The sequence below is a fragment of the Neocloeon triangulifer genome, unplaced genomic scaffold (genome assembly GCF_031216515.1).
Source record: "Neocloeon triangulifer isolate White Clay Creek 2 clone unplaced genomic scaffold, ASM3121651v1 ptg000013l, whole genome shotgun sequence".
NCBI lineage: Eukaryota > Metazoa > Arthropoda > Insecta > Ephemeroptera > Baetidae > Neocloeon > Neocloeon triangulifer.
The window spans coordinates 2,640,138-2,653,285 of NW_026775555.1; the positions used below are offsets into that span (position 1 = coordinate 2,640,138).

Genomic DNA, 13,148 nt, shown 5'->3' on the forward strand with positions numbered 1-13,148 from the left:
TCGCGTTCAAGTGTAGTTCAAGAGTATCTGCACCCAGCACCCGAGAGTTGAGCAAGCAAGAGCGAGCGGCCTCGAAATAGAACCACACTTCCTTTGCTCGGGGTTTTGCATTGTCCAATTTTATTGAATTGTTGGTCTTATTTGTTTCACAATAGAAAATTTAAGTTCAATTTTGTTTGAAGAAATTTACAATCAAGGAGGTGATCTTGGATATGAAGACATCGGGCTTTTCCTCATTGCGGAAATTGTTTTTATTCAAAATCAAATGGCTCTACCAGTTTCGGTCTATTTCATGAGCAAGAAAGATATAAAAATCAGCAAAATTTAAAAAAACACCACAGAATAAAAACAATTTTCGCAACTAGGAAAAGTCTGATCTCTTAAAAAAGCACTCCGGTCATTTGTATTGCTCTTTATTCTGAAAGATTGCTAAATTTCGAGTATATCTTGTGAAAACACCATTTGAAAATTCCAAACCTTTGCGTCTCAATCAAAAGAAAACCTAAATACGAGTGATTCGCGCGAAAAACGTGTGAAAATTGAGTAGCCAATCAGATCCATCAGTTTGTTCCAAAAACTGCAGGATTTGGTCACATTGGCGCTGCGATCGCTGATATTGCCAAGTTTTCTGCATCGCCGTGGGGCATTAGTGGCAAAATCAGCGATCGCAGCGCCAATGTGGCCAAAATCTGTAGTTTTTGGAACAAACTGATGGATCTGATTGACTACTCAATTCTTACACGTTTTTCGCGCGAATCACTCGTATTTAGGTTTTCTTTTGATTGAGACGCAACGGTTTGGAATTTTCAATTAGTGTTTTCTTTAGCAATCTTTCAGAATAAAGAGCAATACAAATGACCGGAGAGGATCTTTAATTTCCATAGAGTCCAATCATTTGGAAATTCTGCTATAATTTAATTTCTCTGGTGGAAATTTGTTCGATATTGTTATTTTATTCCAAGGGGTCGTACTATATTTCTTTTGCAAGGTGCGATTCCTTTGTTTGGTCCTTCCTGGGCTCCCTCGACTGTGTCCGCTTATTCGGCAGCTCACTTTGTCATTGTCGGCGGTCGAGCGGAGGAAAACTGAGCGCTGGCCGGTCAAGCGAGTCAAGTGTGCGACCGCAACACAAAACAGAGCATCTCACGAGGAGGAAAAAAACACACACGAGCCCGCCTCCGATCGGAGCTAAAGAATGGACGGAGCAAGTGGCTCTCGGTCAAACGCACAATGCGTGCCAATTTACTCGGGCGCCGCTGATTGAATGTAATTGAGCGACTTCAAGATGATTCGGCTGCACAAAAGATGCAATTTCGGCTTGAAAAGAATTCTGGGGAAATATGATTTGGCAAAAAATACGAAAAATCTGATATTTTCTTTCTCAAAAACTTTTGGTATATTTTTTTTCTCTTTTTATTAAAAATTTTTTTAACTGGAATAAGTTAATTTTGAGTTTTGAAAAATTCCGGTTATTATGAGGATGCTTAAAATTTCGGTTGGGGAGGAATTTGCGCGAAATCTGGCTCGAGACGGCGGCGCGCGTCTCATTTAGGAAGCAACAGCCGCTCTCTCTTATTATTATTACCAACCACTAGTGCTGCTTCTTCCACCAGAGCACGAGGCTAAAAAGGGAAAAAATAATATATGTAAGAGAGAGAACGAGGCTGTGGCGGTGCTGGAAATTTTGCTACAAGACACGCGTTCTCCCTCATTCTGTGCGTATATAGCTGCGAGGAGCGTATCATATTTTTCCCCGCCGCCGCCTAATAATAATCATAATAACGCCGGCATTGTGTCCAAATTTCACTTGAAAGCACACGAGAATTTTTTCCTACAAAGAAACAAGACGGTTTTGTTATAATTAGAGCAACCATAAAGTCTTTAAAATGTTCAAGACGATGAATTTAAAAATAAATTTACTGTGGTAAAAATTTATTTATAAATTTTTACTTCTCGCTTCAAATATTAATTAGAATTGATATTCCACTCGAAAGTTTTGACACCGTCGGCAGTTTTGCGCAACTGATTTGCATCCACACTGTCGGGCCGACTGATTTGCATTCTGCGGCGCGGTTCGCACAACGCCGGCGTCTGCGAGTTGCCAAATCTAATTATTTCATTTCGCTCGCCGGCAGGTAAAAAAGCGGCAGCTGCGATGACTTGCGTAAGGCGAACGTGACGCGCGTCTGCAGAGACGAACTAAGTAAGGACGCCTGCCTAATTTAACGAGACTTTAATGGACGTAGATGATTTGCATTACAAATTTCAAGCAGGATGGGGCTACTGCTGGAGATACACATTTTATGAGATGCAACTTTACTCTTTAAGTGAAAAATGCTTATAAAAAATTATAGCATATCATAACTGGACGAATATTCTATAATTTATACTATTTATTATTTTCTACAAGTTCTAAAATTGTTGCATGTATAAAAATTTATTATATATAGCAAATTTATTTAGCATCAAAGTTTTGCAAGCTGTAGATTGAAAATTTCATGAAATAAATAAAACTAATTTAGATCCTTTTTTTATATAATGATTACTTAAGACGCCTTTTAGTCCAACAATTCAGTACTTTTCTCTCAACAATTGACCATTTTTTTTTAAATAATTAATATAAAAGTTTTGAAAAAATCGAGAAAAGTCGCGACAGTAATGAAATAATTTTGTTTTTAATGGAAATTCAAATTTGTTTCTATGAAAGCAATAAATATTAGTCAACAAAATGTAAATATGCATTAATTATTTCTTATAGCAATTATCTTGATGCACTTACAATTTTTTTTCTTTATTTTAATTGTTTGATAATACTTTGACTGAGACTTTATAATTATTATTGCTGTTAGTGAAGAATTGCCTTTTGTTCATTTTTATTCAATTTGGCCGTCAGCGTCACTGCAAACACGGATATATTTGCACAAAGTGTTCTCCGTATGTAAATGTGCATATCTGTTGTTGTTTACGGTGCCTCGTTCGCTCTCTGTTGCATTCGCTTGATGCACGAGAGCGTAATTCCCCGCGCGCGCAGCACTGACATTATTATTTGCATACAAGGAAAACACCACCCACTCGCAGTTGCATGCATATGCACCATTACATTCGTCCGAATGCATTCGCCAGCAGATAGATATAGCGCCGGGGTGCTATGTATTTACAGTGCCGAGAGGTCATTCTCGTCGCGGTGGCGTGCTGCGCTGCATCTTGTAATTAGATTTTCTTGGCTTAAATTAATTGACCTACATCGCGGCGACTTGCGCTCGGCGGCGCGAGAGAATCCTCTCCGAATTATAGCGTTTATGCTTTGTGTAACTCCATCTCGCAAACATACATGCAATGAAATTAAACACAAAATGAAAAAAAAATTTAAATTAAAACAATATTTTAAAATAAAAAAACCCTATATTAATAAATTATGCTTAGTAAATAGTTGAAAAATTAATTTTAAGCATTTTTTATTTAAATTTTTCTTAAGAAATTCTTATATATATACTTTATTTTATTTATTGATTTAATAAAATTTAAAATACATTTTAATTTTTGTATCATTCCCTTGAAAAAACACCAAATTAGATGAACTTAAACAAAAATATAATTGAATTTTTTTGTTATGTATTATTTGCGTTGATCGGTATAATCATATGCGTTGCCTAGTTTAAAAGCACTTCGGTACAACTTATTAGATAGTGTTTATTTAGAAAAAGATAATTAATATAGAAATTATATAAAAACTGTTGACATTTCCAGAATTCCAAAGGCATTAAAATAATATTTATATAAAATAACTTATTATGGAATGACAATATATTGAAAAGGCATCTCTGGATGTCATCAAGGACGACATTCGCACCAGGATGGGTGTTAACGTCGCGACAACCCACATCTTAATCCTCAGGTGGAAAAAAAGTTTTTAATTTTAATTTTAAAAATGGCTAGTTCAAAATGCCTGAATTGCCGAAATATATCCGAGTTTTTGTTTGAATCAAAAAATGTTTACATACAAAATAAATCATATATCAATTACAATATTGTACACATAAACATTCGATCAATATTTGCCAATTTTCGCTCACTACAATCAACCTTGGCTAACGAGTTACAGCATATTGACATTTTAATTTTATCAGAAATTAACTGCAAACCGCATGACATACACAAATTTAAACTTAACGGTTTCAATATGCACGAAAAAACGAGAGAAGTTGGTAGAGGAGGGGGTCTTTTTATTTACGTCAGGAGCGCCTTTCCCTGCCAAGTCTTACATTCCGAATTAAAATCAGCAGAAAGTTTAATGCTCAAAATTAATTCACAAATTACACTGCTGGCAATATATAGAAAGCCGTCGGATAGCAAAGCATTATTTTTAACTGAGATTCAAAACGTTTTAAAAAAGCACAGCAAAGTCAACGATTTTATCTTTTGTGGAGATATTAATATTAACCTGCTCAATATAAATGATGCAACAGTCGAGAAATATGAAAATATAATGGCAGAATTAGGATTAGCGAAATTAATTACCTTGCCTACTCGCGAGGAGTTTTCTGGTAATAAATTTTCGTCAACACTAATTGATCATATATTTGCAAAAACACATTCATTCCAACAAATTTCTGCTGTGATATCTTACAAAATTGCCGACCACTACGCTGTCAGTACACTATTATTCACACAAACTCAGCAAATTGACACAATCACGCGGAAAAAAATAGACTTTAAGGCGGTTAACCAAGACTTATTCACTTATGACTGGTCTCGTTGCTTCCATGAAAACACAAATGAAACACTTGAAAACTGCGCTAGATATATAGAAAATGTAAAAAATACCAACAAACACAAAGTAACATACACAATAAACAAGCGAGTGGAAAAGGATTGGTTAACGCCTGAATTAAAGCTGCTTATAAAAGAACGTGATAAATTATTTCGTAAATCTAAAAGTAACAAATCAAACAAATTGTACAGAAAAACATACACTGTTTTCCGGAATAAACTTAATCAAAAATTAAAGCAAGCTGAACAAAATTTCAATTTCAAATTATTTAAATCTTGCCAAGGTGATGTAAAACGGACGTGGAAGAATTTAAATTTGCTGCTTGGCAAAACAGTAAATTCACTGGACAAGCTAATAACTCGTTACATGTCTCGTAAAATGCAGTTGCCTGAAATACTAAGTGGATTTGGAAAATATTTTGAAAACGCACCCGCAAACAACTCTCACACATGCAACTTTCAAGCACTTCGAATAAATGAGCAGCAAGAGTCAGCTTTGCAGAGTATGCGGCTGCCTCTCGCTTCCCAAGTACACATCTCACACATTATTGCGCACTTAAATAAAAACAAAGGTCCCGGAGTTGACAAAATCTCTGTTGGTGATGTTCTGAGTGGAGGAAACGCATTCGTGCATTTACTCTGCTCGGCAATCAATGAATCAATAAAAAGAACTGAATTTCCACAATTTTTAAAAACAGCAATAATTCGCCCAATTTATAAAGACTCAGCCCATGACAAGTTTGAAAATTACAGACCCATTTCCATTCTTCCTGTTGTCGACAAAATATTCGAAAAGTATATTGAATTTCACTTAATGCAGTACTTAAAGGAATTTAATATAATTGATAAGCGTCAATTTGCATATCAGAGAGGGAAATGTGTTAATGAGCTTTTTAATACTTTTTCTGATTTTGTCAATCATGCGCTCAAAGATAATAAACACGTAGCTGCAATTTTTATTGACATGAGGAAAGCCTTTGACGTATTAAACTATGAGAAACTATAAATAAAACTAGAAAAAATTGGAATCAGAGGACCAGTGTTGAAATTAATAAAAAGCTACTTGAATAATAGAAAATTTGTGATAAAACTCTGCGATGAATATAGTGAAGAATTTAGTGCCAATTGTGGAGTACCTCAAGGCTCCATACTTGGCCCTATCTTGTTTATTCTGTTTATGAATGATTTGTTTTTACTCTTGAAAGAGTGCAAAATATTTATATTTGCGGATGATATTGTTATATTATTTGCACATGAAAAATTCAATGTTTGTCAGAAAACAATTCAGATTGAGTTTGACATTTTAGTTGAATGGTGCCATGATAACGGATTTTTAATAAATACAAAAAAAAACGGTTTGTATGCACTTTTGCAAGCCAGGTTTGCGGAGAGATCTGAGTCTTAGAGTTGTGTGTCATGATACGACATGCCTTCATAATTTTTGTATTGGCTGCACTTGCGCCTTGTTAAAACAAGTCGAAGTTACTAATAAGTATCTTGGTTTGTATGTTGATCAAAATTTTGACTGGAAAATACATATTCAACATATTGCAAAAAATTTAAGAAAAATAATTTGCGAGTTTAATTATATGAAAGCGAATTTGCCATATCATGTAAGATGAATCATGTATTTTTCATTAGCTCACTCTTATTTGAATTATGGTGTAACAGCATGGGGATCAGTAAATCTATCCTCATTAAAAAATTTGCAAGAACGAGTTTTGTATAAAATGTGCACCAGAAGGCATAAATCGACTATTGAAAATCAGTTTGAGTTTTGGAATGTACTATCTGTTGAAAAAATATTTGAATTAAATTTATTGTGTCTGAAGTATTTTGATGAAAATCACGGAGTACCTCGAATCCATCCTTACAACACGAGAACAATACAATTAGAGCCAGTTATAGAACCAATGAAAGAAAACAAATATTTCAATAGAACATCTGAATGTATATTGCCACGCTTGTGGAATAAATTGCCACCAGAGTTAAAAAGCTTGCAAAATAAAAATGAAGTGAAAACTAAATTGAAAATATGGATGTTAAAGCAAAATGATAATGTAGAATGAAATGCACTGTAAAAATTATAATGTGAAAGAACTAAGAGCTTCTACGTGAAGCAATTAGTCTGATAAGCACCAGCCGATAATTTCTTCGGAAATTGGCTGGACTTGTAATTAAATAAATAAAATAAATAAACTAACAAAAAAAAAATATGCATACAAATAATACAATAAATACACAAATAACTTTTTTTTTTATTGCATAAAGATCCTCAAAGATCCTCTCCGGTAAAGTGTATTGCTCTCTAATCTGAAAGATTGCTAAATTTCAAGTAAATCTTGTGAAAACACTATTTGAAAATTCCAAACCGTTACTTCGCAATCAAAAGAAAACCTAAATACCGAGTGATTCGCGCGAAAAACATGTGAGAATTGTGTAGCTAATCAGATCCATCAGTTTTTATAAAAAACTGCAGCATTTGGTCACATTGGCGCTGCGATCGCTGATTTTGCCAAGTTTCCTGCAGCCCCGTGGGGCATTAGTGGCAAAATCAGCGATCGCAGCGCCAATGTGACCCAATTCTGTAGTTTTTGGAACAAACTGATGGATCTGATTGGCTACTCAATTCGCACACGTTTTTCGCGCGAATCTCTCGTATTTAGTTTTTCTTTTGATTGAGAAGCAACGGTTTGGAATTTTCAAATAGTTTTTTCACCAGATATACTCGAAATTTAGCAATCTTTCAGAATAGATAGCAATACAAATGACCGGAGTGGTTCTTGAAATTAAATTTTTGGCCGAAAACTTTTTACTTAAATATAAAGTAATGCGCCATTTAAATATAAAAAATGTTAAGTAGGTATTATAATACGTGGACTTGTTCTCCGGCGGAAATTCTCTGGAAAATTAATGGTCGTCCCATTCTATTCACACACTTCTTGTTTCTGAAAAGGTTCCTAGTGCAAAGGACCACTCATAAATTCATTTACATGTGCGAATTCGCGCTCGCGCGCCGCTTCTTCTCCGCTCTTTCCGTTCATAATTTATTATCCAGGCGCGCGTCGGCGGCGGCCCCAATTCAACTGCCGCTTTTATTCATGAATGAAAAGGGCCGCCGCCGTAAAAAGGGACGTAAAGACTCTTTGTGCGCCGACGAGCGACGTGTGTGTGTGTGTGAGAGAGAGAAAGAGCGGCAACATAATAATTTAATGGTTTTATGCAAAAACGAAGAAGCGGCAGCCGGGCCGGCGTTCTAATTAATTTACATCGCCGCTCTCTCTCAGTACGACCGCCGCTTAAATATTTTCACACCTGTTAAAACCGCGTGCGCACGCAATACGTGCACACGAGCCCGTAATTAGAGCCGAATAAGCCGAGGGCTTTCGGGGAACGACCCAAAAACGGCACAAGCTGCCGAGGAACAGGTGAATTTCCACTTAAAGTTGGCCATTCCACCCCTCCAAAATTTAATTGTCCCTCTTAAAGTTATATAAATGCCACTCCATGTGTTAGTTGAGCCAAAATTTTATTTTTTCTAATATTTAGTTAAAGCTCTTTCCAAAGGGAAAAATTTTTGTTTACACGAAGTTAATGTAAAAATATTTTAAATTCTTTAAGTGAATATTAATTCAAAATTAATGATTTAAATTAAAAATGTATGATGGAATTGGGCAGTTATTGTCTAATGATATTTCAATAAAGACACTTTGAAACAAATTCGCAATCTCAATCTTTTGCATACAACCAAGATTTTTCCAGCAATGATTGTCAAATCTTTGAAAAAGAAAATTATTTAGCATAAAAAATTGTAACTTTGTAATTTTTGTGAAAAAATTGATTATTTTTTGAAAACACTTCTATAAAATTAATTTATGTACTAATTTTTGTCAAAATAATTTTACAGCTCATGAATTATGGCTGCAGCCGAAACATGTCATGTAGAATAGAATATTGTTTTTCTTAAACAATTAACAACTCATAAAACCCATCGAGGAAAAGCCGAATTAAAATTAAAATCACTATCCTCAATCGTGAAATTCTACTTCCGAAATTAAATAAATAACAAATAAAATACAACCAAGATGTTGTGGAAGTTTAATATTGGGGTGCCTCACAATGTCCTAACAGAAAATGTCCTACAGAAAATATCCTAAAGAAAATGCCCTAAAATTAAGAATTGAAAATATCCTAACAGAAAATATCCTAAACGCCTGAAAATTATGACAAGTCATGTGTCAAGTGCAAAAAAATTTAATTTCATCCTTTCAAGTAATTTTGCTTCAAAATTTATCCTGATTCAAAATATTTTACGCTTCATACGACTAGAGTCTTTATCGGAAAATATACATATTTAGACTTTAGACCCCATACAAAACAATAATAATTACAATGATGATTTCCTAATTACCAATAATTCCAATATTGGCATAAAATACACATAAATTTTCCAACAACATCAGAATCCAACAATTAAATGAAGGCAGTGCCAATGAAGCAAATTCCTGGTTCTATACAAAATATTGTGCAATTTATAAGCAAACTTCATAACTATGAAAATAATTCACAACTGATTAGCCACGGTCTGATGTGCTGTTTTGCAATTCACTCCTGAAAGTGTTAATTATGTAGTTCTTTTTCAACTAAGTATGTCAGGTCGTCAGGTAATTGTTCCTTTCTTGGATTATAATTAATAACTTTGATGTAAAATGGCATTTAAGAATTTTAAATTTGTTTAATTTAAAATTATTTTGCATTTTATCACTTTAAGCTTAATTAAAACAGTTAATTTTGGAGAAAGTTTCTTGTTACTTAATGAAGGTTTTTAATTTTGTTCTTTCGTCGTACAAGACGAAATGAGTGTCTTTTTTTCATTATTTTCTCTGCGGTCGCGAATGAAATAAGCAGCGGGAGCTCATCGTGCGTTTAATCATCTCGCACAAGACGAAAGAGCAATATTGTGTGTGTGTCTCTGCGCCGTAAAAAGAAGCGCGCACGCAATAAGGACTTTGTTGGGAGTCGTAAAAATGTGCTCTCTCGCTGGCTGCTTTTTGGCATAAACAGAGAGAGCAGCAACGCGGCGGGCAACAAGTTAGAGCGACGTGATAATTTTTTATGCCTCGACTCATATTTATTATTGAATGAGTGCGACCCGAAATTTTGTGTCGAATGATAATTTCTTGGCAGCTGTTGGCCCTTCGCGTGTGTGCCTTAAATTGAGAAATTATGTGTGGCTTAATAAACTCTATATTATTAAGTTGGAATTTGTGGCCGACTCATTTCGAATGTATCTCCAGCAGACACGGCGGCTGCCGGGAAAAAGAGCAAAACACACAAAAACGCGCGTCCACTGCAATCAAGCCGACGGCCAGACGACGAGAAGCAGGGGCGGTTTATCAAATTATATGCGCGCCGCACGCTACAGCACACGCGAAATGCGGAGTAATGAAACGAGAACGATTACATAATTTTTTTTCACAACTTAACACAAACCAGTTCATCGGCGTACGAAAAAAATAATATCTTACTCGAATTTCTAAAAATAAAAAAATAAACAACCAAAGACTGATTGATATTTTCAAAAAAAATTCAAGAAATATAAAATTGATCTTTTGAAGAACATTTTTTTTTCCGTATCTAAATTAGAATTAATTATTGATTTTAAAAAATTAATAGAGAAATTGAGGAAAACATTTTAAAGAGTTATGGAAACTAGATTAACGGAGATAATTACTATATTTAATCATCGTGCACAAAAAAGATAAAAAACCTGCAAATAAACATTTATATTTAAGATAAAAAATTGGCCCCATAAAAATTAATTTTCCAGATGCGCCATTTTTCCCTGCTTTACAAATTCATAATTAGTTCTTCGGCTGATATTTGCAAACAATTTTGCAATTAAAAAAGTGAGCATTTCCAAATTTATTGGTCGTTTTGGGAATTGACGCAGGAATTTGAATTTAATAAAATAATCACTTTATCGCCATAATTTTTACTGTTGAAAACAAAATAAATATTTGTTAGTATTATTGATGTTTATTGACTTATGAGACGTCACCACTCATTGCGACGCGCTCTATTTGCAACATAAAACCAAACAAGAGACAAGAAGAAAGACAAAAACAACACTAATAATAAAATGCATGATATTGTTGAAAAAAAATATTCCTTGCTAATTTTTTACTTATGATATACAATTATAAAGTTTATATCATTTTTGTTTGTTTATTTTTATCTGAATAAAAGCAAATCATTTAATTTCATTTTATTTAAATACAGTATAGGAAGAGAAGTAATAAGGCAAACTTATTTTAGAGAATTAGAAACTGGCTTTTTGGGATAAATAATGAAAACTTTCAACGAATTCAAAAATATTATTTATAAAAGCTTGCAATGAAGATAAAAATGTAAGTTCAGAGTCAAATGCGACATGTTTTTCCTGCTTGTAGTTATTCATAATTCATTCTTCAGTTGGTATATTTGAAAACAATTTTGCAATTAAAAAAGGGGGCATTTCACTTTCATTGATCTTTATGGAAATTGAGCAGGAATGAAAATTAAACAAAATAATCAATATTGCCAATTTCTGTTATTGAAACAAAATGTAATTTATCATAAAAATAAAGTATTTTTTTAAATCTACTGATTCTAGCTGAAAAATTGTATTATTTCTGCTTTATAAAAAAATATCATCAGAATGGAAATATTTTGGCTGAATTCTGTGGTCATTTATTTATTATTAAACAGGGATCAACCCAAGAAAATCAAAGTCGAAATTTCTGATAGGCCGATTTATCACGAATCTCGCTGCAAAGTGCGGTGCGTCTTCCTTCGTCGATCGTAAAAGGCAGAAAATTTGCTTACGGACTACTGGTGTAGGTCGATCGCACGCTTCACCTCCGTCGGTCGGGCTCGACTTGGCATGCAGCGACCCTCGAGACTCTTTGGGGCCTTTTCCTCCGCAGCCGAATCTTTCTATACCCGACGAGCACAGATAAATAACGCGTATACCTGGCAGTGCGCGGCGTTAAAACTCATCGGTCTATAATACGACCGAGAAAAAGCAACGTGATGCGGCGTCGCAACAAATCACTCCGGACGTGCTGCTCGGGATGCATTTGCTCTGCAACCGACCACTCGACCGACCAAAGGACCGATAGGGCAGGCGCGCCGCCACGTACCGGAACATCCACGACGGGACCAAGTAAGGTGACTGACCGCAATCACGTTCGCACAGAGAGAGACCGTCCATCGGTCCTGGCAGAGGGAAGAGGGACTCTGATTAACTTAAAAAAAGGACACATTTATTCAATTTTTAACAGCGTCTCTGCAAACTTCTATAAAAGCATAAAATTATTGATTTTTTAAATTTTTTTGGATAACTTTATAATAATTTGAGTTTTCAATTGAATTTCTTTTGAACAAATTTATATTAATTTTTTGTAATATTTATCAAAAGTTGTACCCAGATGGGTTTTAATAAAAAAATAAATATGAGCATTTCCGAGTGAGATTGAGGGGGTATTGGAAAAAAAATTACCTTATCTTATTTTAACATATGTCAAATTGGGTGTCTAGAGGGGCCTCCTCGCCAAATTTGAGACCTCAAAAAAGGGGCGTTGCCCAAAATTTTGGGGCTTGAAAACTAACGCGAGATTTTTTTGATTTCCCATGACTTTGGAACAGTTTGGGTTAGAATAATCTAAAGTGGTCCTAGTCAAATTTTTTACGCTGAACAACTTTGCTGCTGACATGTCGTATGCTTGAGGGAAATGTCACTTTTTGGAGGGTTTTTTTTATAAAATTTTGACGACTTTTTTGGTGGTAAAGGAAAAAAATGTAGGCCGTGAAATTTTACGTCGTACCAGTAATTTTCAGATTAGCCATTTATCCCGTTTTTGAGAAATTACAGGTTAAATAATCAAACGTGCTTTTCCGAGGCATATTTTTAGATAAAAAAATTTAAAAACTAGAAAAATCAATCAAAACCACGATATATCCTCTATTTTAGCTATTTTGATTACAAAAAACATAAATTATTTCATAATAGTAGATTTTTCAGGGTTTTAAAACCCTGAAAAATGCTCATATCAATTTATAAAAGGAAGCGGGCAAAATATTGATTAAAATCAAGTCAATTGCAATTCGAAAGATATCGTCTTTTCTGAATTTTTGATACAAAATATGCTGATTTGGAAAGAATTGAGTTTTCAATTTGCTCTCGTTGCTATTCCCGTCCGTAAAGCAGCAGGCAGAGCTCCCACGCGCTCCATTAGCGCATGAAAAGCAGCGCTTCTCTCTAACCAAATTACAGAGGAAAAAAAGTCGGCATACTCACTCGTCAGGGCTGCAATTTGAGCAATCAAAATGCAAAT

At 34.5% G+C, this 13,148-nt stretch overlaps 1 protein-coding gene across 8 annotated transcripts in view; it reads right to left on the minus strand.

Moving 5' to 3' along the window:
* Nucleotides 1-13,148, minus strand: part of LOC132198925 (CUGBP Elav-like family member 4) — a 394,396-nt gene that overhangs the window by 328,058 nt on the left and 53,190 nt on the right. The window contains exon 1 of one of the 8 annotated variants that reach the window (XM_059623245.1): nt 11,638-11,767. The exons of the other annotated variants lie outside the window; for them this stretch is intronic. The gene's annotated coding sequence lies outside the window, so the exon portion shown is untranslated. Of the gene's footprint in view, nt 1-11,637; nt 11,768-13,148 lie in introns of those variants that run through there. 8 annotated transcript variants of the gene reach the window in all.